Raw genomic sequence first — 24,900 nt, 5'->3', positions numbered from 1 at the left:
GGGACTGGCTGAAGTCAACAAGGACAGCAGTGCCCTTTCCATCCCTCCATCCTACCCCCTCAGCTGGTGCCCCAGGGGGTGGAGCTCTGGGTCATGCCTGCTTCAGATACACGTGCAGGTTTATGTGCAGGTAAATGTCCAACTTTGCAGGGACTTTCCGGCTCCCAGGTATGCGGCCCGTGGGCCCTGCGCTGCCTGGCTCTGCCCAGCCCAGCATGGAGGTGGAAGATCACCCAGAAGCTGGGAGGGCCCCTGACCTGTGCATGAGCTCACGTGCGGCCTCCTGCCAGCTGTGAGCCTTTCTGCTGGGCGCTCCCACCCCGTCTGTTTGCACTTACGTCACTTATCATCTTTTGTTGTAGCTATATAGGTCCTGGTTTGGGTGCTTGCTAATTTCACCAAGCGCTTCTCTCAGCAATTACACTCTCTAATCCGCACCACCACCCAGGCTAGGTGGGAATTATTACTCCCATTTCACAGACTCGGAATTTGAGGCTCTCACATAGTGAATTTCTTGCCCGAGTTTGCAGAACTAGTACCTGTCTGAGTTGGGATTCAAACTCAGGTCTGCCCATCCAAGAGGCCTCTGTGTACATGCCCATTCTCATATTTTCTTTCTTCGCATCCATCCACCCCCCAGCCACGCATCTATCCTCCGAGCCCTCTTACTAGCTCTTCAGTGTGGGAGCCCCAGGCTGGGGAGAAGAATCTCATTGATTTTTATACTGACCACGAGGTCTAGGATAGTGTGGGTATATAATCGCACTCAGTAGGCTTTTGGAAAACTAGGTCTGACCTTGGTGAAAAAGGGAGTAGAGGAGACAGTAAGTCAGAGGGTCAGCACGCTGAACCATTAACAGATGGAGGACGGCCAGTGCAGTGGACACAGGTGAGCTCCCTCAGTCTCGGGATCAGGGGAAACCATTTCAACATGGAAGGAGAGGAAGGAATGTGGCCAGGGAGAACACAAGGTGGTAGCATGGATCAGACCTTCTTTGGTGTCAGCCTGCACAGCAGAGGACTCACAAAACATACTTCTAGACCATGAGAACTCCACGGTGGCTGAGTGTAAAGGAAGACAGCATTGCTGTGACAGTTTAGCTAATTTTAATCCTAACTTACCACCCATTTAGTATCTTCACCTGCAAAAAACCTCGCAGGCAGGAAATGCTATTGGTTACTTGAACCTCTGTGGTTGCTTGCTTACCACTTTTCACAGCGCATGGAAATTCCAGCCCACACTGGGAGTCCTACTGTCGTGTCAAAATCAAAACCAGGTATGTCTGACAAGGTATCCAAGTAATAATCCCTACGAGTGGTTGATACTCTCATTCTGCATTTCTCCTTTTCTAGGTAGGTTAACATCTGAGGACATAGGCCCAACCTTCTATTTCTTCAGTTCTTTTCAAAGTACTTAAAGCACTTATGTACATTAAAAGGACTCAGTACATAACTGAATTGCATTATGTGATAAAAGGTACATGGAAAGCCTTGAAACATTAAAATGAAAACATTGCTTTGGTTTAAAATAGAAGATTTATTTTGTTTATTTATTTATTTATTTATATTTTTTTGTGGTACGCGGGCCTCTCACTGTTGTGGCCTCTCCCGTTGTGGAGCACAGGCTCTGGACGCACAGGCTCAGTGGCCATGGCTCACGGGCCCAGCCGCTCTGCGGCATGTGGAATATTCCCAGACCGGGCACGAACCCGTGTCCCCTGCATCGGATGGCGGACTCTCAACCACTGTGCCACCAGGGAAGCCCTAGAAGATTTATTTTAATATCAAATTTATGGACTCCGAGAATTTAATTTAATTTATGGACTCCAAGAATTATAGAACTGTTAAGGGCCCTTTGAGCACATCCCTGCCTTTTCCCTCTTTCCCCCAAGACACACACATTACTCCTATTCTTCAAAAGCATAAGAAATCCACTCAAGTGAACTTATTTACAAAACAGAAACAGACTCACAGACATAGAAAATAAACTTACAGTTACCAAAGGGGATGGCAGTGGGGGCAGAGGGGTGGGTGGTGGAGATAAATTAGGAGTTTGGGATTAACAGATTCACACTACTATACATAAAATAAACAACATGCACCTACTGTACAGCACAGGAAACTATGTTCGGTATCTTGTAATAACCCATAATGGAAAAGAATCTGAAAAAGTACACATATATGTGTGTGTATATATATAGATATATCTCTGAATCACTTTGCTGTACACCTGAATCTAACACAACACTGTAAATTAACTATACTTCAAGAAAAAAAAATGTTATAAAAAAAAGTAAATCAGAAAATCTCTTTAAAAAGTTTCCATAGGAGCCTTCACAGAAATGGGATACGGTGAGGACTGAGCTAATAATGGGAGTGTGCTTAGCTTTAACATGGATTGATTAGATTTAACAGTGTAGAGTGGCACAACCTTGTAAAAGTGATACTACAATTTGCATTTATTTCTAATGGGCCTCTGGCTAGACTTTGGGGTTGGCTGGGATCAGAGCCAGTTTGTTCTTAAGTTGAATTCATTCTGATGCTTGACAATCCTCCACCCCCTTGTCCATTGGAGCCCTACTTCTAAAGGTCAGTATACTGTCTACTTGACACCCAACTAACACCTAACACCTACCTAACACCATACACAAAAATAAACTCGGGGATTCCCTGGTGGCGCAGTGGTTGAGAGTCCGCCTGCCGAAGCAGGGGACACGGGTTCGTGCCCCGGTCCGGGAGGATCCCACATGCTGCGGAGCGGCTGGGCCCGTGAGCCATGGCCGCTGAGCCTGCGTGTCCGGAGCCTGTGCTCCGCAACGGGAGAGGCCACAACAGTGAGAGGCCCGCTTACCACAAAAAACAAAAACAACTCAAAATGGATTAAAGACCTAAATCGAAGACCAGACACTATAAAACTCTTAGAGGAAAACATAGGAAAAACAGTCTTTGACATAAACCACAGCAAGATCTTTTTTTACCCCCCTCCTAGAGTAATGAAAATAAAAGCAAAATAAACAAATGGGACCTAATTAAACTTAAAAGCTTTTGCACAGCAAAGGAAACCATAAAAAAGACAACCCTCAGAATGGGAGAAAATAATTGCAAAGGAAGCAACAAATGATTAATCTCCAAAATATACTAACAGCTCATGGAGCTCAGTATCAAAAAAACAAACAACCCAATCAAAAAATGGGCAGAAGACCTAAATAGACATCTCTCCAAGGAGGACATACAGATGGCCAAGGGGCACATGAAAGGATGCTCAATATCACTAATTATTAGAGGAATGCATATCAAAACTATAGTGAGTTATCACCTCACACCAGTCAGAATGGCCGTCATCAAAAATCTACAAACAACAAATGCTGGAGAGGGTATGGAGAAAAGGGAACCGTCTTACACTATTGGTGGGAATGTAAACTGATACAGCCACTATGGAGAACAGTATGGAGGTTCCTTAAAAAACTAAAAATACAACTACCATATGACACAGCAATGCCCCTACTGGGCATATACCCTGAGAAAACCATAACTCAGAAAGACACATGTACCCCAATGTTCACTGCAGCACTATTTACAATAGCCAAGACATGGAAATAACCTAAATGTCCACAGACAGATGAATGGATAGAGAAGATGTGGCACATACATACAATGGAATATTAGCCATAAAAAGGAACGAAATTGGGTCATTTGTAGAGATGTGGATGGACCTAGAGTCTGTCATACAGAGTGAACTAAGCCAGAAAGAGAAAAACAAATATCGTATATTAACATGTATATGTGGAATCTAGAAAAATGGTACAGATGAACCTATTTGCAGGGCAGGAATAGAGATGCAGATGTAGAGAATGGACATGTGGACACAGGGTGGGAAGGTGAGGATGGGCCGAATTGGGAGATTAGGATTGACATATATACACTACCATGCATAAAATAGATAGCTAGTGGGAACATGCTATAAAGCACAGGAAGCTCAGCTCGGTGCTCTGTGATGACCTGGATGGGTGGGACGCGGTGTGTGGGGGAGGGGGCAAGAGGGAGGGGATATAGGTATGCATGTGGTTGATTCACTTCATTGTACAGCAGAAACTAACACAACATTGTAAAGCAATTATACTCCAATTAAAAAAAGAAAAAAGAAGCTCTAAAGGAAAAAACAGGCATGCTTTTACATAAGTTACTGTCCTTGGTAGATTAAGAAGGTTAAAGGAAAATGGATATAACTTTTCTTGAATAAATTTGGCTTATTAGATTTTGATATTAAAAAAAAAAAGAGTAGGCTCTAAGGGAAGATTGTCAATATTCTGAGTGGCAAGGAAAGCCACAGTCATTTTGTCTTTGCACCTTAGACGTCGAAATCTTCCTGTGGAACATAGCCACATCTAGATAAATATGAGCTTTTTCTTCTATTAAAATTATTTCCAATGTCTATCAAAATAATTTCTTCTACAGAATGTTTCTGACCCATAGTAGCCTGTAAAGCATGTATTTGGAATAATATTTGGAAAAGTAAATAGGTTTTTCAAAACAAAAAAAAAAGTTTCCACAAACCAGTCAAGTAAATTGAAAACAATAAACCAAAAAAAAAAAAAAAAAGAAAAGAAAAAGAAATCCACTCAAGTGAACTTATTTACAAAACAGAAACAGACTCACAGACAGAAAATAAACTTATGGTTACCAAAGGGAATAGCATTGGGAGCAGAGGGGTGGGTGGTAGAGATAAATTAGGAGTTTGGGATTAACAGATTCACACTACTATATATAATATAGATAAACAACACGGACCTACTGTATAGCACAGGGAACTATATTCAATATCTTATAACAACCTATAACAGAAAAGAATCTGAAAACGCACGTGTATATATATATCTGAATCACTTTGCTGTACACCTGAAACTAATACAACATTGTAAATTATACTTCAAGGGAAAAAAATGGTTAAAAAAAAGTAAATCAGAAAATCTCTTCAACAAGTTTCCACAAACTAGTCAAGTAAATTGAAATACAATAAACCACAAAAAAAAAGAAAAAGAAATCCACTCGAGTCCTTCTTTAAGTAGGGAGATGAAGTGTGTGTGTAACTTCAATAATCCACCTCAGCATTCATTCAAATATTTACAGAATTCTATGCTCTGCAGGGTCAGATTCAGACTTAGAGGCAGCACGGTAGCTGTCCTGCACAGCACCCTTGAAGACTCAGGAAGAGCCATGCCCGGCCAGAAGCACTCATGAAAAGGTGCCGTCTGGATGTAGCCCTACTGACACAGGACTTGGCAGAGAAATGGTGCCTCTTGCTCTGGGCAGGAAGAGCCCAGCACCAAGGAGCAGAGGAAGCGAAGTGGCTGGATTTCAGCCCCTCCTTGCCCCGCCCTTCCTGGCCAGGCACTTGTGTGCAGTGCTGGGCACTCAGCCCTCACCAAGTGGGTGGTCCTGATGCAGCGCCCCTAGCTTAGCACTGACAAGATTACAGAGCCTGCCTCTAGGTCAACCCACCCACACAATGTCTTTCAATGACAGAGCATTCAGGTATGTGCAGATTAAAATGACTTTTTTTTTTAAACATCTTTATTGGAGTATAATTGCTTTACAATGGTGTGTTAGTTTCTGCTTTATAACAAAGTGAATCAGTTATACATATACATATGTTCCCATATCTGTTCTCTCTTGCGTCTCCCTCCCTCCCACCCTCCCTATCCCACCCTTCTAGGTGGTCACAAAGCACCGAGCTGATCTCCCTGTGCTATGCGGCTGCTTCCCACTAGCTATCTATTTTACGTTTGGTAGTGTATATATATGTCCATGCCACTCTCTCACTTTGTCACAGCTTACCCTTCCCCCTCCCCATATCAAGTCCATTCTCTAGTAGGTCTGTGTCTTTATTCCCGTCTTACCCCTAGGTTCTTCATGACACTTTTTTTCCCCTTAGATTCCATATATATGTGTTAGCATACGGTATTTGTCTTTCTCTTTCTGACTTACTTCACTCTGTATGACAGACTCTAGGTCCATCCACCTCACTACAAATAACTCAATTTCATTTCTTTTTATGGTTGAGTAATATTCCATTGTATATATGTGCCACATCTTCTTTATCCATTCATCCGATGATGTACAGAGTCTCCACCTTTCTCTTCCCTAGACTGGCTCCTGGTCTCTAGCACTGGTTCTGCCCTGGAAAGCCCTCCCCAGCGGGCACAAGCTCCACAGAGCCTCCCATCCCATCACCTCAGCTCTGCTGCTGCTGGCTCTGTAACTCACTAGACCCCTCATCAATTAATGATCCAACTACGAGAAGCAGGGAACTTCTGTTTTTTTCCACAGCACTCAGCTCAGCATTTTGCTCAGTGTGGTCATTTATTAGTGTTGACTGATGTGGGATTAATTCTGCGGCATCCAAAACAGAAGTGAAATTCATCAATGGGCCGATTCAACTTTAGGTTTTTGTTTACTCAAAGATGCTACGGAACTCAAGCAAGTTAATTACCAACACAGGCGAGATGATTCCTGGAGCACCCCTATCACAGAGGTCTTGTTGGCAGCAAACTGAAACTGCTAGGATCCGAAGAGCAGAGGCTCACCTGTGTTTGAGTGAGGAGGGCATAGGAGAAGGAACAGACCACTTTTGCAAGGCCTCTCAGTAACTTTAAAGTTACTGGCAGTGAAGCTGAACTCTCATTGACAAGGGAGATGAAATAACAGATCTCACTTAAGTCATGAAAATAAATCAGCTTGGGGGCTTCCCTGGTGGCGCAGTGGTTAAGAATCCGCCTGCCAATGTAGGGGACATGGGTTCGAGCCTTGGTCCGGGAAGATCCCACATGCCACGGAGCAACTAAGCCCATGAGCCACAACTACTGAGCCTGCGCTCTAGAACCCGTGAACCACAACTACTGAGCCCGTGAGCCACAACTACTGAGCCCACACGCCTAGAGCCCGTGCTCTACAACAAGAGAAGCCAACGCAATGAGAAGTCCGTGCACTGCAACGAAGAGTAACCCCGCTCACCACAGCTAGAGACAGCCCGCTCACAGCAACGAAGACCCAACGCAGCCAAAAATAAATAAGTAAAATAAATAAATTTATTTAAAAAAATGAGTGACAGTTTTAAGGAAGCACAGAAGCAGCAGAAGATGCTGGGAACACGGGATCCACCTTCACTTGGCTTTGGCAGGTTATTTCTTCTCCTATCTCCAACCCAATGTAAGCACCAGTTATGGGCCCTGAAAGCTTCTAAGTAGGAATTTCAGAGCAGTGAGATAGACACACTTATACCAACCAAGCCTGACTTTACCAACTAGGCAACAGCATTTTTATTACCAGCTAGGAAGTGCTGGTTTCAACAAGACACTGCCACACACTGTTGCACCACAATCTATAAATAAAAAACAGGTTGGACGATCCCTATCAACAGTCCAATATTCCTCACTTCCTAGACGTGATTAGTCTGATGATGACTTGATTCAGATTTCACAATTTTTCAGAATTAGAATTCTTACATGGGGTCAACTATCATTCCTCCTGAAAAGGGTCTCTCTGAGTTAGAGTAAACTCAACACTCCTCTGTTCTGTCATATCCATCTCCCAGGCCCTTTGCCTCTCCTGTTGAAGATGTGTTGTACTCAGGCATCATCACGTGTAAGTGATAATTAGGTTCTATCTCAGGTGAGTGAATAAGCTGTATTCCAGGTAAATGCAAACAAGTGCCTCACTGTGGTTCAGTCCAGGAAGCTGTGTTCCTTCCTAGTTACAGTGATAAACCTGTGCTTGTCTACCTTCAAGTTAAATTAGTCTAAGCTTAGACATAAAATAGGTCACTAAACTCCTTTATGGTAGTACCAGTGAGATAGTTTTACACCCACTATCATTTAAAAAACTCCCTGATTATCATTACTCAAAACCACAGTCTTGATCAACAAAGGTTAAGAAGTGACTTGAAGATAGGATATGTTTCACCAGAGGATCCCCAGAAGATAAAATCCTGGAAATGGGATGGAAACCCTGTACTGAAAACTAGGCTGCACCTGGACTCGCCAAGATCTGTAGCCTGAAAGACTCTTGTTTTTGGTGTGCTGCCCACTTAGTGGCTCCCTGGCTGGCAGGCAAGGGTGGCAATACTTGGGAAGCTGAGAGATGGGCTGTAGGGACAGAGGAGGACTCTGGGGGCTGCTGCACAGCAGCCACAGTAGAAACAGAGACAACACAGTTACCAAAAGCAGGAAGCAGAATGGGGTGCAGAAGGCGCAGGAACTGGTGATAGAGACCAGGACCTCTCCAAGACCCCTACGCCTCTCCAACTGCAAAGTCAGCTCAGTCTCCCAGCTAGATTTTTCTAAATCAGGAAGAACAGTCTTTCATTTACAATTCTGATATAAGGATATCTTTGGAAATTTTACATTGTATTTATTGATCTACATATTTATTTCTGAATAGGTACTAGAAGCACAACAACACAATTCAAAAGTTACAAACGGAAAAACAAATCTCCCTTCTACCCACCCCTGTTTTATGCTGGCCCTGTTTCTCTCCAGAGGCACCTACTGTTCCCAGCTCCTGTGTGTACTTCCAGGGAGTCTGAATGCATATAAGTGTACTTTTAAGCACAAGTGATAGCATGTTATTCTAGACACCCCCCCGCCCCCTTTTTTGAAACTAACTTGGTGTTCTTTCCCTATTAGTACCATAGAGCTTCCTCGTTCTTTTTAATGACTGCATAGAGTTCCACTGTAATGGCTTACAAAATTTAACCAGTTCCTTATTGATGGGCATTTAGGTGATTTCAGTCTTATCACTAATACAGACAACACTGCAAAGAATGTCCTTATGTGACATATGTCCTTATGTTTTATTATGTGTGAATATATCCCTAGGATAACTTCCTGGAAATGGAACTGCTGTGTTAAAATGTACACAAATTAAAGAAAAATTTATAGTTATTGCCAAATTGCCTTTAGTAAAAGGTTTTGTGACCCACACCCATAATATGTAGCAGTGTTTACACATTCTTACTAAAGTGTTACACTTAAAAAACAATTCAGGGACTCCCCTCGTGGTCCAGTGGTAAAGAATCCACCTTCCAATGCAGGGGACGTGGATTCGATCCCTGGTCGGGGAACTAAGATCCCACATCCTGCGGGGCAACTAAGCCAGCGCGCCACAACTACTGAGCTCGTGCACCTCAACTAGAGAGCCCACGCACTCTGGAGCCTGTGCGCCACAACTAGAAAGAGAAAACCCGCACGCCACAACTAGAGAGAAGCCCATGTGCTGCAACTAGAGAGAAACCCGAGCAGACGGCGAGCCGTAATGAAAAAGATCCTGTGTGCGGCGACTAAGTCCTGATGCAGCAAAAAATAAGTAAATAAATAAAAGGAAAAAATAAATGAAATAAATATTCTTAAAAAACCCAAAAAACAATTCAGAGTGCTTAGCAGAGTACCTAGCACATAGAATAACAATTTTACCAATGATTAGTGTTAAACTTTTTGATCTCTACATATCTAAGAGGTAAAAAAAAAAAAAAAGTCCCATTATAGTTTTGATTTACATCTCTCTCCTGATGAGTAAGGTTGAGTGTATTTTCTTATATTTAAGAGTGTTTTTTATTTCCTGTTTTGTAAATTAGCTGTTCGTATGTACATTTTGCCAATTTTTCTAATGCGTTGCTGATTGAAACATTCAGGGAAAACAATTCTTATAACTGCATCACCAATTCTTGGCAATATCCTAGAATTGACTTTTTAAATAAATAAACATTTAGAAAAGTTAAATGGATATTAGGGCCCAGCATAACGTTAAAATAAAAATGTTAATGACAAATTAAGTTTCTCTTGATAGGCTTACTGGCAGATTTTTTAAAAAAGGAATGCCGAAAACACAGTATTCTTTGGTTTTGTCAAAACCTGTGATGAAAACCCAACAGGCTTCCCAGTCCAGGATGGAGAACAGGAGCACAGATGTTTGCCTCTCCTTTCCGAGGCCTGTTAAGATGAGGATTTATAAAAGAACTAGTAATCCTGCTTACAATTGTGGTGGGAAACCATCAGCAGAAGAGTAATTTCCCCAAATTTCTGAAAAATGGAAAGTAGAAAGTAAATATTAACTCATGCAGCAAAGCAGAGGAAGCTGTATTTCAGAATTTGGGTATAAGTGGAAGATAAGAGAATACTGATCTGTTTGACAGGGTCCAATAAGGTGCTATAGGAGGACGATGTAAGAAGTTGCCGAAAACATTAGACTAAATTAAAGGTGTGTGTGTGAGAAATTTCTGCCCACCACTCACCTTGCCCACACCCCCATCCTCAAGACACAAATGGCAAACAGTCAGCTTCTTAGCTTGTGAGGAAAACATATCAGAAGGGTTGTCAATTAAAAAACTGAATAACTTAGCTGCAGAAAATCAGGGTGCCTAAGAAGGGGGCTGGAACTCCAGAGTAAATCCCTTCTCTTCCTTCCATTTTGAATAAAGTGGTCCCAAGCTAAGTACCAACTCCCTATTCATATTCTTCCAAAACTACTCTAATCCCTTATTTTTTCCCTCTAGTCCCTCATTCTTAAATATGAAATGACAGCAAAGGACTGCCAGACCCTTGAAGAAAATCTAAAGTCTTAAAGAAAAGACCAAGATAAACTACAAGAAAGTAAAACCCTTAGAAAATTGACTTCAGAAAACAGAAAAAACAAACAAGCAAACAAGAAAAACAAAACCCCCAAACCTTCTAATTAATATCTTCAGAAAGAAGATAGAACTCCTAAAACAGATCACAATATTATGGAAAAGGAAACCTTCCTTGACTCCTCAGTTCTCTCAGAGTCCGAATCCCTAATAGCCTACAAGGCACTTCATGACCTGCCCTGTCTGCCCCACCTCATCTCCCTGACCCCCTTTTCTCACTCCACGCTCCCACAAGAAAATCTGTGCACTGGCTATTCCCTCTGCCTGGAACGCTGTTGCCCCCATAAAGCCATGTGGCTCTCTCCCTCTTTTCCTTCGAGTCTTTACTCAAATATTACCTTCTCAACGAGACCTATTTATTTAATCAAAGGGCTGGAAAATAGCATCAAGATACAGAAATTCAAAAGAGAGAAAAAGTAAGAGGGAAACACAAGACGTGTTTAAGCCAGGCACTTTTTTTTTTTTAACATCTTTATTGGAGTATAATTGCTTTACAATGGTGTGTTAGTTTCTGCTGTGTAACAAAGTGATTCAGTTATACATATGTTCCCATATCTCTTCCCTCTTGCGTCTCCCTCCCTCCCACCTTCCCTATCCCACCCCTCTAGGTGGTCACAAATCACCATAAGCCAGGCACTTTTATATCAAATGAGTAGGGATTCTAAACAGGAAAAAAAGGAGAAGTTATTATTAAAGAAAAAACAGGAGTGGTAAAAAGGTGAAAGAAGGGCAGAGGTTACTAATTTCTTATTCTCAAAAGTTGGGAGTCAAATTAATTTAACAAGAGATTTAGGTCAACGTGTTATTTAAAGAGGCAAATGTATGCAAATAGGAAGGAGAAAGAGTGATATGCCTATTTAAAATAGGGAGGAGGAAGAGAGGGAAGCAGGGCGTTAGTATAAGTGAGTTGACTCGTATGTTCCATTAAAACAGGAAGTTGAGACAGAAAGTTTAGAATATGTAAGCAAGAAAGAGCAGGATGAATACATTTTTATAGATAATGAAGTACCACTACCACTAAAACCAGGCATAGTTAAAACCAATGGGGGGGGGGCAGATGAAAAACCTGGCATTTTTTTTCTGGAGTAAGGCAGCAGAAAGAAGCAAATTAAATTGTTGTGAAGTTTGATTCCTAATGAGAAAGCGCTGCTTTGAGACTTCATTTGGTTGGCAGTAGGAATTAATTGAAGATTTTTAGACAGAAGGAATGAAATGATGAGGATGAGATATTATTCAGTGTCCACCTCTTCCTGTACCTACATCACGAGAGGCCTGATGAGATATGTGCTCCTGGAGGGTTACGCTCGCATCAGTGTATAAGAATGGGGATGTGCTGGGATGGAGAGTAGAGACAGAAAATGCAGAGGCAGATGTGGGGAGGAGTTTGAAGGCAAGAAGCAGACACGGCACTGGAGAGAGAATCCAGAGATAACACCAGGATGGGTGGGAGAGCAAGCACTGGAGAGCAACATTCAAGATAACCCAAAGGTTATCTGGGGAATGGAGATTAGCACCACCGTGCATAGTTACAGGGAACACAAGAGGAAAGTTGTGTTTGGTGGGAGGGACTTTGCAAATCTAGTTTGAGATATAATAGACACATATTGTTAGCAGGTAAAAAACTGTACTTGAAAACCAGAAGAGCCCAAAGAACAACAAAAAGATACTGTCCTTGCAGAGGAAGGGCTCTGCCAGTTGGAAACGATTTCTGTTGAGTCCAAGCACATTGCAATAGCAGAGAGCGGTGCCTAAATCTCAGCTGCAATACCAGGGCTGGAGGAGTGGCTTAGCACAGCCATCAGTGGCCCCAACATGCCCCTTTAACCTGGTCCCATGAACAATCATGGGATTCATTTCTACCTTCTTTATATCTACTCCCAATTCTGTTTTCCTAAATCATTGCTTTTCCTTCAAAGCCTAAGGCAACTCACGTTAACTCCAAAGAGTATTCAAATATCAGGATTCTGATTCTGAAGGGACAACTCAAACTGGTTTATGTTTTTTGTTTTTTTTTTAATAAAAACCACCCACAAGGGCTTCTGTCACTACTTTAAGATGAAGTCAACAGCAGAGAACAGCTGCAGCTGCAGACGTGTCCCCTCAACATCGGGAACATTCAGCAGTGGTCTCCAGGGTCTCCCTCTCCAAGTCTTCTGGGACAATCAATGCCCCCATTCATCCTCTTAAGACACTGCCTCCATTATGTCATGCCCCTGCTCCAGAACCAACAATGGCTTTCTATTGAGCATCACAGTGAGGTATCTGGTTATGAGTCAAGACCCTCCAGAGTTTTGCAGTCTCCCTCTACTTTCTAAAAAGAGTTCTCCATTCCAGCCATGTTGATCTTCTCACCATAGCCTCACTTACATCGTGTTTCATCCTCCCTCTGTGCGTGGCTCTTGGCTCCTCTAGCCTGGACTATCCTCTCTGTGCCGCCTTTTTAATTTATTTATTATTTATTCATTCATTTATTTTTGGCTGTGTTGGGTCTTCGTTTCTGTTCGTGGGCTTTCTCTAGTTGCAGCAAGTGGGGGCCACTCTTCACCGTGGTGTGCGGGCCTCTCACTGTCGCGGCCTCTCTTGTTGCGGAGCACAGGCTCCAGAGGCGCAGGCTCAGTAGTTGTGGCTCACGGGCCAAGTTGCTGTGCGGCATGTGGGATATTCCCAGACCAGGGCTCGAAGCCGTGTCCCCTGCATTGGCAGGCAGATTCTCAACCACTGCGCCACCAGGGAAGCCCCTGTGCCTTTTTAACTACCCACAACTATCCATTGTTCCATGCCCAGGACATGTCCAGTTATACACCCTCTTGATACCAGCCCCCATCTCTTTACTTCCAATGTCTGGATATAAGAAATTATGCAATTAATACTTGTTGACTGGACAACTTTGAGTATATATGGGGTTCGGAACAACCATCAGCATTTGAAAAAGGGCTTGGGCTAAAATTTTATCTCAAGACCTATGTAGTAAACTCCTTCCCAAGTGTGATTTACAAGTCCTATTGGAAGAGGGCCATGCTGAAGGTAGAAGAGGGGGATAAAGGTCGTCTTTCCACTTTCCCTTTCACTGAATCAGCATTGTGTGCATACTTATCTTTCAAACTGACCATTAATTAGGTGAGTAATAATTTGAAACTATATGGAAACTTGAATAGACTGTCTTCATTGCTGGAAGAAACAACAGTCGTAAGCAAAATCATAATCAAACTAAATAACTTCTCAGTAGTGGTATTTTGAGGCCAAGCACAATTGGAAAATAACAAAGGAAAATGACAAGAAAATGCATCAAGGAGACAGCAACTGACTTTTCCAACTTCCAGGAAAGGTAGATTGACGCTGCTGATAGTTCCGCTTTGTTATTTGCACCCTCAGCATGTAAATAGGATTTTGTATAATGCATTGCTCAGTACGAACAAAGTTTCTAAAAATATATATCTCCTTCAAGTTAGTAATTTTCTCAGGGGCAAGGCCTTTAAATATTTTTTGTATTTCTATCTCTACACCTTTTTTGAAGGTGTTCTTCCACCAGCAACTGCTGAATGTCAGAATAAGCCGCCTTTCATGTACCTAAGATACATTAGAGGAGATCTAATTAAGGCTTTTGGCCAAAAGGAAGTGTTTGGGAAAGACCTAGATTTTAAAAGTGTAATGAGGGACTTCCCTGGTGGTCCAGTGGGTAAGACTCTGCACTCCTGATGCAGGGGGGCCTGGGTTCGATCCCTGATTGGGGAACTAGATCCCACGTGCACGCCGCAACTAAGACGCCCGCATGCCACAACTAAGAGCTGGTGCAGCCTAAATAAATAAATATTTAAAAAATAATAAAAATAAAAAAAGTGTAATGAGAAACTTACCAAAACAGAAAGTTAAGAATGCAAAAGGCTGGGGCGTGAAATCCAGGAACAAAGTTTTTTAAGAGGAAGTACAATATTAACAGATCGTCAGCTATTATGGCAAATATTCAAAATATCATAAACATCAAATAAGACTGAAAGGTACCTCAGGTACTGTAGATTAAGCACACACATAAAAAACAAAACCCACTGTCAAAACAACCCCATTAAAACCCAGAATAAAAAAATGTTAGGATTTCTAATTTTGGGTTTTTCAGAAGTAAGTGGAATCCATCACAGAAATGATCCATTTGGAGCCCCATTTTAAAGGAACGGAGGATCAAGAACAGCACAAAATTGGGAGGATGAAGATTTCAGGCAAAATTCACAAAAACTTTACAGTATGCAAAGAAGGAGAAAAAAAAGAACAAGTCACTTGTATATCAGGATTGCCAATAAGAAGGTATTTGTAGTATAAGAACCTGGGAAGTGAGGAGGAATACAAGGAACTGAGTGTCTGAGGTGCTGTCCTTACAGCTGGAGGGATGAGGGTGAGGCTGAGCAGAGAACCTGAGTCCTGAAATGAGGCTCAGCTTTATGAAAATGCTACTCCTGAGAAAATTGTTGTGTATTTTCTTTTTTTCTTTATAAATTTATTTATTTATATATTTAAATTTTTGGCTGCATTGGGTTGTCTTTGCTGCATGCAGGCTCTCTCTAGTTGTGGCGAGCGGGAGCTACTCTTTGTTGCGGTGCATGGGCTTCTCACTGTGGTGGCTTCTTGTTGCAGAACATGGGCTATAGGCGTGTGGACTTCAGCAGTTGTGGCACAAAGGCTTCAGTAGTTGTGGCTCGCGGGTTCTAGAGCGCAGGCTCAGTAGTTGTGGCGCATGGGCTTAGTTGCTCCATGGCAGGTGGGATCCTCCCGGACCAGGACTCGAACCCGTATCCCCTGTATTGGCAGGCGGATTCTTAACCACTCCGCCACCAGGGAAGTCTGTTGTGTATTTTCTGATGGAGGGGTACTAGAAGAGAGTCATGTCAGGGGGACCCAACTTAGAGGTACTCTTCCCGGAAAAAGAAGGAATGAGGACCCTTTTCCTTTTCCTTTTCCAGCAAAAGGAAAAGGGACGAGGGAGAGACACCCCAAAGGGAGACAGTCCTAGTAAACTTCATGGACAGAACAGTCGTTTGTCTTCATAGAAATTCCTCTTGAGTTAGACTTCCTTTCTCTTGTTACCATACCTACGATAATAACTTTTACTTGGAGAGAGAGAGAGAATGTATCATGTCAGAAATACATGTATTTAGCCAGAAGGGAATATTTTACCTATTAATAGCACAGTAATGTTTAAGGTTAAAGAAAACAGTAAAAATACCCAAGGCCATCAGAGCCGACTTGGGAAGAGAGAAATGTTTGCTTCTGTTTTGAGGAGCCCTGGTCCCCGTGGAGACGAGCTGCGCTACTTTGGCCCTTAGCGGTTGCAGGAGGCGTTTGGACTTGACGCACTGGAGATATGAGCTGTCTCCCACCACCCTGGCTGCCATCTGTGATGACTTAAGTGCTTTCTTTCCTCTATACCCTTCATTTCCTGGAACTCTGTCTTTGTGTTCCATGTGGGGGGAAACAAAAAGATCAAATGCCAGAGAGCCGAAAGACCGAGGTACGTAGGCACTGCAGCAGAGGTAAAAGTTTCCACAAGAGTCCAGAATAGCACCAGGGAGCCATCCAGAAATCCGTGTCTCCTTTGTTTTTCCCACACAAACTTGGCAGTACCATTTCCTGACTCCTGTACTCTGATCTCATTGCATGTGTATGAGGACAGCTCAGGATGTGCTGTGTAGGAATTTCCCAGAGGTCAGTTTCACACCTTATGCCACATCATCCCCAGTGATCAAAATGGACATGGAATCTCATGGATGTTATTAGCACATGTGACAATTCTCTTTGCTTGAACGCTAAGAGTAATATTATTGAAACTCAGGATTTCCTTTCTAATGAAAAATTAATGGGACTTAATTTCTAAAGAGAGATACTATCACTTTTTTAAAATGGGATAACTCTACGTTAGAGAAAACAATTTTCTGTAAAAGGCTTTGGTTTAACCAAAACACTTCCAAACTAGATACACTTAAGGAAAGAACAGTTCATGCTACCCTATGGCAGAAAATAAAACAGTACATTTTTAGTTATTTCAATATGGAATTAATTCCATAATTATATCATACCATATATGATATAAATAATATATCATATATCAGAATATTATTTATATCATAAAATCATACATTGATATATCATTATATATAATTGATATTATATATATCAAAATATGGAATAATTGTAGAACTAAGAACTCTACTGAAAAGAAATGTTTATCCTAGTATTTTAATGACAGCTAACTTTCACAGGATAGAAGAATTATAATTAATATAATTTACACATGATAATTAGTACCTCTTTCAAGGAAGTAAGCAGTAAGTCTAATAAATCTTACATCTGATATCCTTATTTCCTGTCCTTTATTTCTCCCACTATTCATTTTCTCTACCTGTCCTAAAATATATATAGAGAGATCTTTGGAAGACATCTATTCTTGGCCCCTTCCCTCTTCCTTGCCACTCCTTCCTACTGGATTTTCTAGATGACTTTACCCTTGCATTGCTGTTCTCAAAGAGCATTCACACCCATACCACGATACCATACTAGCCCTCATGCCAACCTTATGAGGCAGGTATGTAAGACAGGTGTTATCCATATTTCATAAATAAGGAAACTAAGTTGAGAGCTTTGAGCGACCAAAGAATAATAAGCTAACTGCTCTCATACTTTGACTATCTGTCTCCTACCAAACCTAGTCAGACACCAAGACCTGTGGATTTCTACCTCCTTAACATTTTTCCAGTTATGCCCCCTCCTGCTCTTTCGCAGTTCTGTCGCGTTAGCTAGGGTCCTCAGTGTCTCCCGCCTGGACCCCTAAACCTCCCCACCTCATCTGAATGATATGCAACATTTCCTCTGTCCATCTCACTCCTCCTTCCATCTATATGGAAGATCACTTTGCCCTGTGATCTTTGAAAAGCCCAAATATGATATGATATTCACATCATCTCCCCAACCCCACCCCATTTAAAACCCTTTTGGTTCTCCATTACCTACAGGATAAAGCTGAATTTGATTCTTTCTGCAGTCTGGAACCTCCTCAGTGGCATTTAACCTCTTGCCATGTTTTGCCCAGCCCTGTGCTTGGGCTGCCCGAGCCCTCTCTTGTGGCCTTGGTAAGCACTGGTCACCTTCCAGGATTTAGCTCTGGCTGGGGCCTTCTCCTATAGGAAGCCTTTTCCAACCCTCTTTGTGCCCTGAGGACTGACCCTCCTTTATCTAATGTTTCTCCCCAGTACTCTCAAAGGTATGATTGCCATGGAAACTGTATGCTTTCATATGGGGTTTGTTTAAGAATTATGAATGGGCTACAATTTGCTCATCTTTACTCTCCTTAGAGCATAAGCCCCGGAGGGCAGGGTCCGGGTCTTATCTCTGTATGGGGTGTTGGGGGGAGGGGGAGGTGCTCTACTCATTTCCCTTAAGTATTTCATGTTCCTTCTACCAGAATCAGAGGCCAGGCATTCTGATTTCTAGCCCAGAGTCCTTTTTGACTGCACCAGACCTTATAAATAGCGACAGGAAGGGATGTACTTCACTGTGAATTCCTGGACTCAGGAAGACTGGCATGCGAAAGGCCAGAGAAGTTTTCTGCTGGGGGTTGGGTCATGTTTTGGCAAATTTAAACTAGTCAGGGGCAGTTTCAGTGAGGCAATAGCCTGCCCTTCCAATCCTGCCAGACAAAGATCTGACAAACTGATCCTGCAAATGTTGGGGGCAAAGAAGAAACACTTCCACTGAGGAAGCGTCACCATTTCACTCACTAAACAGGGTGACAGGTAATGGAGTCTGCCTTAGGAAGGCCAAAAGGGCTGACATTATTGCTGGGAGGGGCCATTACACCTTAGCTGGCTTTACTGTAAGAGTTTAAAGGGCAACACTTGGTTATTGCAGATTCCGAGAAACAGGAAGAAAACAGGATTGCTTTTCTTCATTTTATGCCTCTGAACTGGATAAGCCTCCGGGAGAAGAATCAATTCCATGACCTGTGGCTTTCTAAGAGTAGCCCAAGGCACAGTTTCTGGGAATGGCGTCTTCATCAGGGATATTTATCATATTTCAGTGTCTTAGTAAGAGCCTGGCTTTCTCTCCTCCACACCAGGTCCTCGCTCTCACAGCATGTGTTACAGAGCTGTACCGCACAGAGCTGCTCTCTGTCACATCAAACTTGATTTTAGAAAACACATTTTTTTTCATTAAAACAACTGGGGTTAAAGGAACTTAGAAACATGTATGCATTTTCTATTTGACCAATGAATCTAGGTGGCGTTGACAAGAGGAACAGTGGCAATGTTTGACGATCAGGCATATATTTCATCAGAAAAACTCAGACTGTCTACGTCTTGTGATTAATACTTAATTCACATCATAGATGAGTAATCAAAGGTACCCACTTACTTTCATAAATGATTACAAAAATTTCCAACCACCTACTATGAAAATATTATGACACAGAGTAGGAAGAATGATTATCTACTCATGGCCCATCCTGTTTCACCTGTATCTCTGCACACTCCTCCCACCCCATAATTACTTTAAAACAAATCCCATTACCTTCACGTAATTATTGCAATATGTAGCTCTAAAAGATGAGGACTTTTTAAAAAAAGATAAGCACAATACCAGTAACAAACTCAAAAAGGATTAGCAATTATAATTAACTAAAAAACATGTGAAATCTAGCTGTTCTTTGGGGAAGGTTTTAGCATTACAAATTATTATTGAAGAATAGCGGGTCAATTCTAAGAGATGCCAACTTGGTATACTGATTTTGAGCTGTAAGCACTTGAAGAACAGCAAATGCAGGGAGGCTTTCTCTCAATGTCACATATCTGCCTAAAGACAGATCCTCCTGAAGGAACTCAGTTGTCATAAATGCCCTCCCCAAGTTTCATCAACCAGGAAGGATGGACTCTTATCACAGAGAGGAGACTAGGAGCTCAAACCATACCTAGACATAAACTGTCAAAACTATCATACCTCCCCTTTATTCTATGTGCCCTTCACCTTTCCTAAAAATCATTTACTCTCCCCTGAGAGGCCTATATCTTCTCTCCTCTTTCTTTATTAAGATGGTATTTAGTCCTAAATTCTATAGTCACCTGGAGTTACACATTTTCCCCCGGGGAATCTCCCATGTATACATGAGATATACATGTTAATAAACTTCTGTTTGCTTTTCTCTTGTTAATCTGTCTTGTATTAATTACAGGGGTCTCAGCTAAGAACTCAGAAGGGTAGAGGGGAAATTATTTTTCTTGCTGTTCAGTATTTAGGACTGCAGTGGACTAAATCATCTCTGAAACAGAGCTGAATATTTGAGCATCCAATATGGGATTTGGGAGAGTTCATACTCCCTGTATGAGTCCACATGGCTGTCGCCAGCTTGGCAACAGAAGATACCCACCTTGGTATCTCCAATTGCTGGGGGTGCCTTTTCTCTTGGGAGCCTAGCTGCCCTGGTTACTCTGGGGAGAGGCAGAAACAGACATGACACTCCCTAATCTCGATACCTGGGCCAGATTAGGTTTTCTTGGGGGTGAAGGAAAACAGATTCGTAATTACATGGGTCAACATGAAGCTAGTTGTAGTTATGAGCAGAGCATATCCAACTGGATGAGCTACCATAACTCTAGGTGGGATGATGGAGCCACACCTGTATCCTGCCTGTGTCTCATGCAGCAACTGCTCCTCTGCAACCTCTCCCGGCTCACATCCAAAGGACAATCTTGAGAGAAACCTGAGCAGAGCAGACACAGGTGGTGATGTGATAGGGAAACTGCCCATTTCCTCTGGCCCATCAATACTAGGTGTCAGCAAAGCCTCAGGCTGTGCCGGCACCCGAGACTGTCTGGGCTTTCCCACAGACATGCTCGTTTGCCTTTGAGAATCTCCAGGGTTAGGTCACATCTCCTGAGCACAGAAGAGTGTCAATTCTGTACCCATCTAAAAAGCAAGCAGCATGTGGGTTTGAAACAAAATCTGGAGTTCTAGGTGCAAAGCTCAGTGCTCTCAAAAGTATTAGATTCTCAGAATTTGTCAATCATAAATATACACCACAAATGGTACCTGCCTCCGTATCTTTCCAAGAGGTTCTTGCCAATTCTTAGAACAAAAACCTATAGCATTTTGTTCAGGAAAAACAGCTCTTATGGAACAATGATTCCTACCCTCTCCCTTGAATGGCTTCAGGTACCAAACAGGCAGGTTACCTTACAAAAGACACTGAGGAAACATCTTTTCAAAGCTGGAAAAACTGTTTGTCTTTAAGGCAGCTATCTGTGTAGTATGGTTTGCTCAATGGTGCAAGATCACGGGCAGGGTTCCCCTTTTGTAGTGTCCCTGAATCCCCTTACCTGCGTGCCCCACATAAGCGAGGACTGAGGAGGGGGAAGATGTTGGAAGGCATCTCTAGCTTTTACTTTATTTTTTTTTTTTTTGCGGTATGCGGGCCTTTCACTGTTGTGGCCTCTCCTGTTGCAGAGCACAGGCTCCGGACGCGCAGGCCCAGTGGCCATGGCTCACGGGCCCAGCCGCTCCGCGGCATGTGGGATCTTCCCGGACCTGGGCACGACCCTGTGTCCCCTGCATCGGCAGGCGGACTCTCAACCACTGTGCCACCAGGGAAGCCCTAGCTTTTACTTTTATGCATGTAACCACACCGATACATGCAGTAACTAATGGCATCTTTCCATCACAGCCGAGAGCAAGCCGGTTTTATGGAAGGGAGAGAGCAAGGTTACTGTGCAGGAAAGTCATCACTGTGTCAATACCACCACTGGGACAGCAGCAGGTGACTGGGTAAAGGATGTCTTTGGAGACTGAAGGGAAGAGAAATGTGAAAGAGGCTGTGGGAGGACTCTGTGCCCTCAAGGTTTTGCCTGGACCCTGTTTTCTTTTAACTGAAAGCACCCTGGCTCAGGACACAAATACACAGGCTGAAACAACACGTACCAAAACCAGGACTGAGAATACAAATCAGGCTGAAGAACTTTTCTCACCTCCAGGACGTGTCATTTTAGGCGTACAGTTTGAGCCATACAGTTTCTGGTAAGATCAGTCTGTGAACCCCACAAATTAGTGGTTCTCAAAGTGGGACCTAAGGACCTTCTATTTCAGAACCACCTGGGGTTGGGGGAGGGGCCTTGTAAAAACACACATTATTAGCCCAACTTCAGACCACTTTAAGTCTTATACCCATTACAATCTTGGAACCACTGAACCGGGTGTCAACCACGCCAAGATTATTGAGCCAAGTGGAAAGCAAGTCCATTAACTTTTGTTTCTTTCACCCAGCCGTTGTATGAGGAGTACTGAGTGTGGTAAATTTATCAGCACAAACCAGTACTTCTGGAAAAATACTGCCCCTTAATGACGAATATGCAATGCTACTTCAGGAATGAGGGTTCTATATTAGTTAAATGCACTCTCCAAAATCAAAATACAAACCATGTTAAGTTTTCTTTGGGAGACACAATTACTGGTGGTTTTCCTCTTATTTTTTTTTTTAATTGGGAGTAAAATTGCTTTACAGTGTTGTGTTAGTTTCTGCTGTACAATGAAGTGAATCAGCTATATGTATACCTAGATCCCCTCCCTCTTGGACCTCCCTCCCCTCCTTCCACACCCCCGCTCCCACCCACCCCCATCTAGGTCATCACGGAGCACTGAGCTGAGCTCCCTGTGCTATATAGCAGGTTCCCACTAGCTATCTACTGAAGCTCAATATCAAAAAACAAACAACCCAATTAAAAAATGTGCAGAAGACCTAAACAGATACTTCACCAAAGAAGGCATACAGATGGCCAAGAGTCACACGAAAAGATGCTCAACAACGCTAATTATTAGAGAAATGCAAATCAAAACTACAATGAGGTATCACCTCACACCAGTCAGAATGGCCATCATCAAAAAATCTACAAACGGGCTTCCTGGTGGTGTAGTGGTTAATAATCTGCCTGCCAATGCAGGGGACACGGGTTCAAGCCCTGGTACGGGAAGATCCCACATGCCACGGAACAACTAAGCCCTTGTGCTACAACTACTGAGCTTGCACTCTAGAGCCCTTGAGCCACAACTACTGAGCCGCTGTGCCACAACTACTGAAGCCTGTGCGCCTAGTGCCCGTGCTCCGCAACAAGAGAAGCCACCGCAATGAGAAGCCTGCGCACTTCAATGAAGAGTAGCCCCTGCTCACTGCAACTAGAGAAAGCCCACACTCAGCAATGAAGACCCAATGCGGCCAAAAATAAATAATTTAAAAAAATTTTTTTAAATCTACAAACAATAAATGCTGGAGGAGAGGTTGTGGAGAAAAGGGAACCCTCCTGCACTGTTGGTGGGAATGTAAATTGATACAGGCACTATGGAGAACAGTATGGAGGTTCCTTAAAAAACTAAAAATAGAACTACCATACGACCCAGCAATCCCACTACTGGGCAAATACCCTGATAAACCATAATTCAAAAGGACACATGCACCCCAATGTTCACTGAAGCACTATTTACAATAGCCAGGACACGGAAGCAACCCAAATGTCCATCGACAGATGAATGGATAAAGAAGATGCGGTACATGTTTTTATGCTTCGATCTATGGCTTTCAAGGTTACTACAGCGAGCTTCTTATAATCATAGATGTTAATTTGTTTAAAAGTTCTTTTAAAAAGAGAAAAAGGAAAAGGGATGACATCAGATTCTGAGACACTACTTACGCACAATATCTTAAACTAGAGTAGATTTCAAGTAAACGTTTAGCGGGGATTTTGAAGCCGTAGGCATACAAGAAAATCTAGAAGACATAACATACATTTGAATACACCTTGGGAATGCATCTTAAATAGGCTTTTGAATGAGCTTGTTTCAAAATTATGACTGATGTAAATATTCAGGTAAAGAAAGCTGTTGAACATGAGATCAGGAGTTAATGGGTTACTACGCTAAATTTAAATCCTATAGCTTGACAATACATCATGACAAGCTATGAGTCTATCTTCTATCATTCAGATTTAGGCTGGATATTCTTACAGGCTTATTCTTTCAGAGGAATTTTAGAATCCTTCTGTAATGTTTTCTTAAGAGAGTCATTGAGATTTTGTTTGGTTGCACTGAACTTATACATTCAAGGCATGAAGCTATGTTTATAATGTGAAGTTTTCCTTTTAAAGAAGGTAAACCTCTGCATTTAAGTTGTCTCCTTTAATAGTTGTATTGTTTTACTTTAAGTTCTTTTAAATCTATTTCTGGGAATTTTTATTTTTTGTTGCTTTTCAGTGTCTTTTCCTACAGTTTATTTTTTAAATTAGTATTAGTAAGAAAGGTAATTGATTTTTAAATATTTATTTATTCTTGGCTGTGTTGGGTCTTCGTTGTTGCATGCAGGCTTTCTCTAGTTGCGGCGAGCGGGGACTACTCTGTTGTGCGCAGGCTTCTCACTGCGGTGGCTTCTCTTGTTGCAGAGCACGGGCTTTAGGGCGTGTGGGCTTCAGTAGTTGTGGCTTACGGGCTCTAGAGCGCAGGCTCAGTAGTTGTGGTGCACAGGCTTAGTTGCTCCGCGGCATGTGGGATCTTCCCAGACCAGGGCTCAACCTGTGTCCCCTGCATTGGCAGGCAAATTCTTAACCACTGCACCACTAGGGAAGTCCCGGTAATTGATTTTTTAAAAATTTTTTATTCGAGTATAGTTGACTTAAAATGTTGTATTAGTTTCTGTTGTTAATTTTTAAAGTATTTCAGATAATCAGTCAACTTATTGAATACTCTTGTCTCTAACTTTGATAGTTCACTTAAGTTTAAAAAATAAAATTTCACCTACACTCAGCGTACAGAAAGTCCAACCTCCTGTGGGTTACACTGACCTAGCTGCATTTAATGTTCCGTATTGTCTTCATCCTCTAACATACTGATCATGTTCCCTTTCTTGAGAACGTTGACACCTAGATCCTTCAGTGTCCAGGAGGATGGCATCCAACAACTTGGCATTAAGTCCAGGGATCTTTATTTTCACTTCACATAAATCACCGCCAATGCCTGGCTTTCATCATTGCTCAGACTGCTCCAACCAGAAATCCTCTGTCAGTGAGACATCTTTAATCTCCCACTGTCAGCCTGTAACCTCTCCTTCCGTTTCCCACCATGTGCTTTTTGCCCTCAGACACAGACCACAGTCCTTGATATTTCCACGTTCTTCTAGTTGAATCAATCCCTTCTGGACTTATTTCCTGGAC

The 24,900-nt window shown here is 42.4% G+C and overlaps 1 protein-coding gene across 2 annotated transcripts in view; it reads right to left on the bottom strand.

The window, feature by feature from the left end:
* GRAMD2B (GRAM domain containing 2B) overlaps positions 1 to 24,900 on the bottom strand; it is a 66,840-nt gene that overhangs the window by 24,155 nt on the left and 17,785 nt on the right. The gene's annotated exons all lie outside the window — the stretch shown is intronic.

The sequence above is a fragment of the Stenella coeruleoalba genome, assembly GCF_951394435.1.
Source record: "Stenella coeruleoalba genome assembly, chromosome: 3".
NCBI classification, from domain to species: domain Eukaryota; kingdom Metazoa; phylum Chordata; class Mammalia; order Artiodactyla; family Delphinidae; genus Stenella; species Stenella coeruleoalba.
The sequence above is the reverse complement of the archived record's forward strand: the minus strand, read 5'-3'. Positions and strand labels throughout refer to the sequence as shown.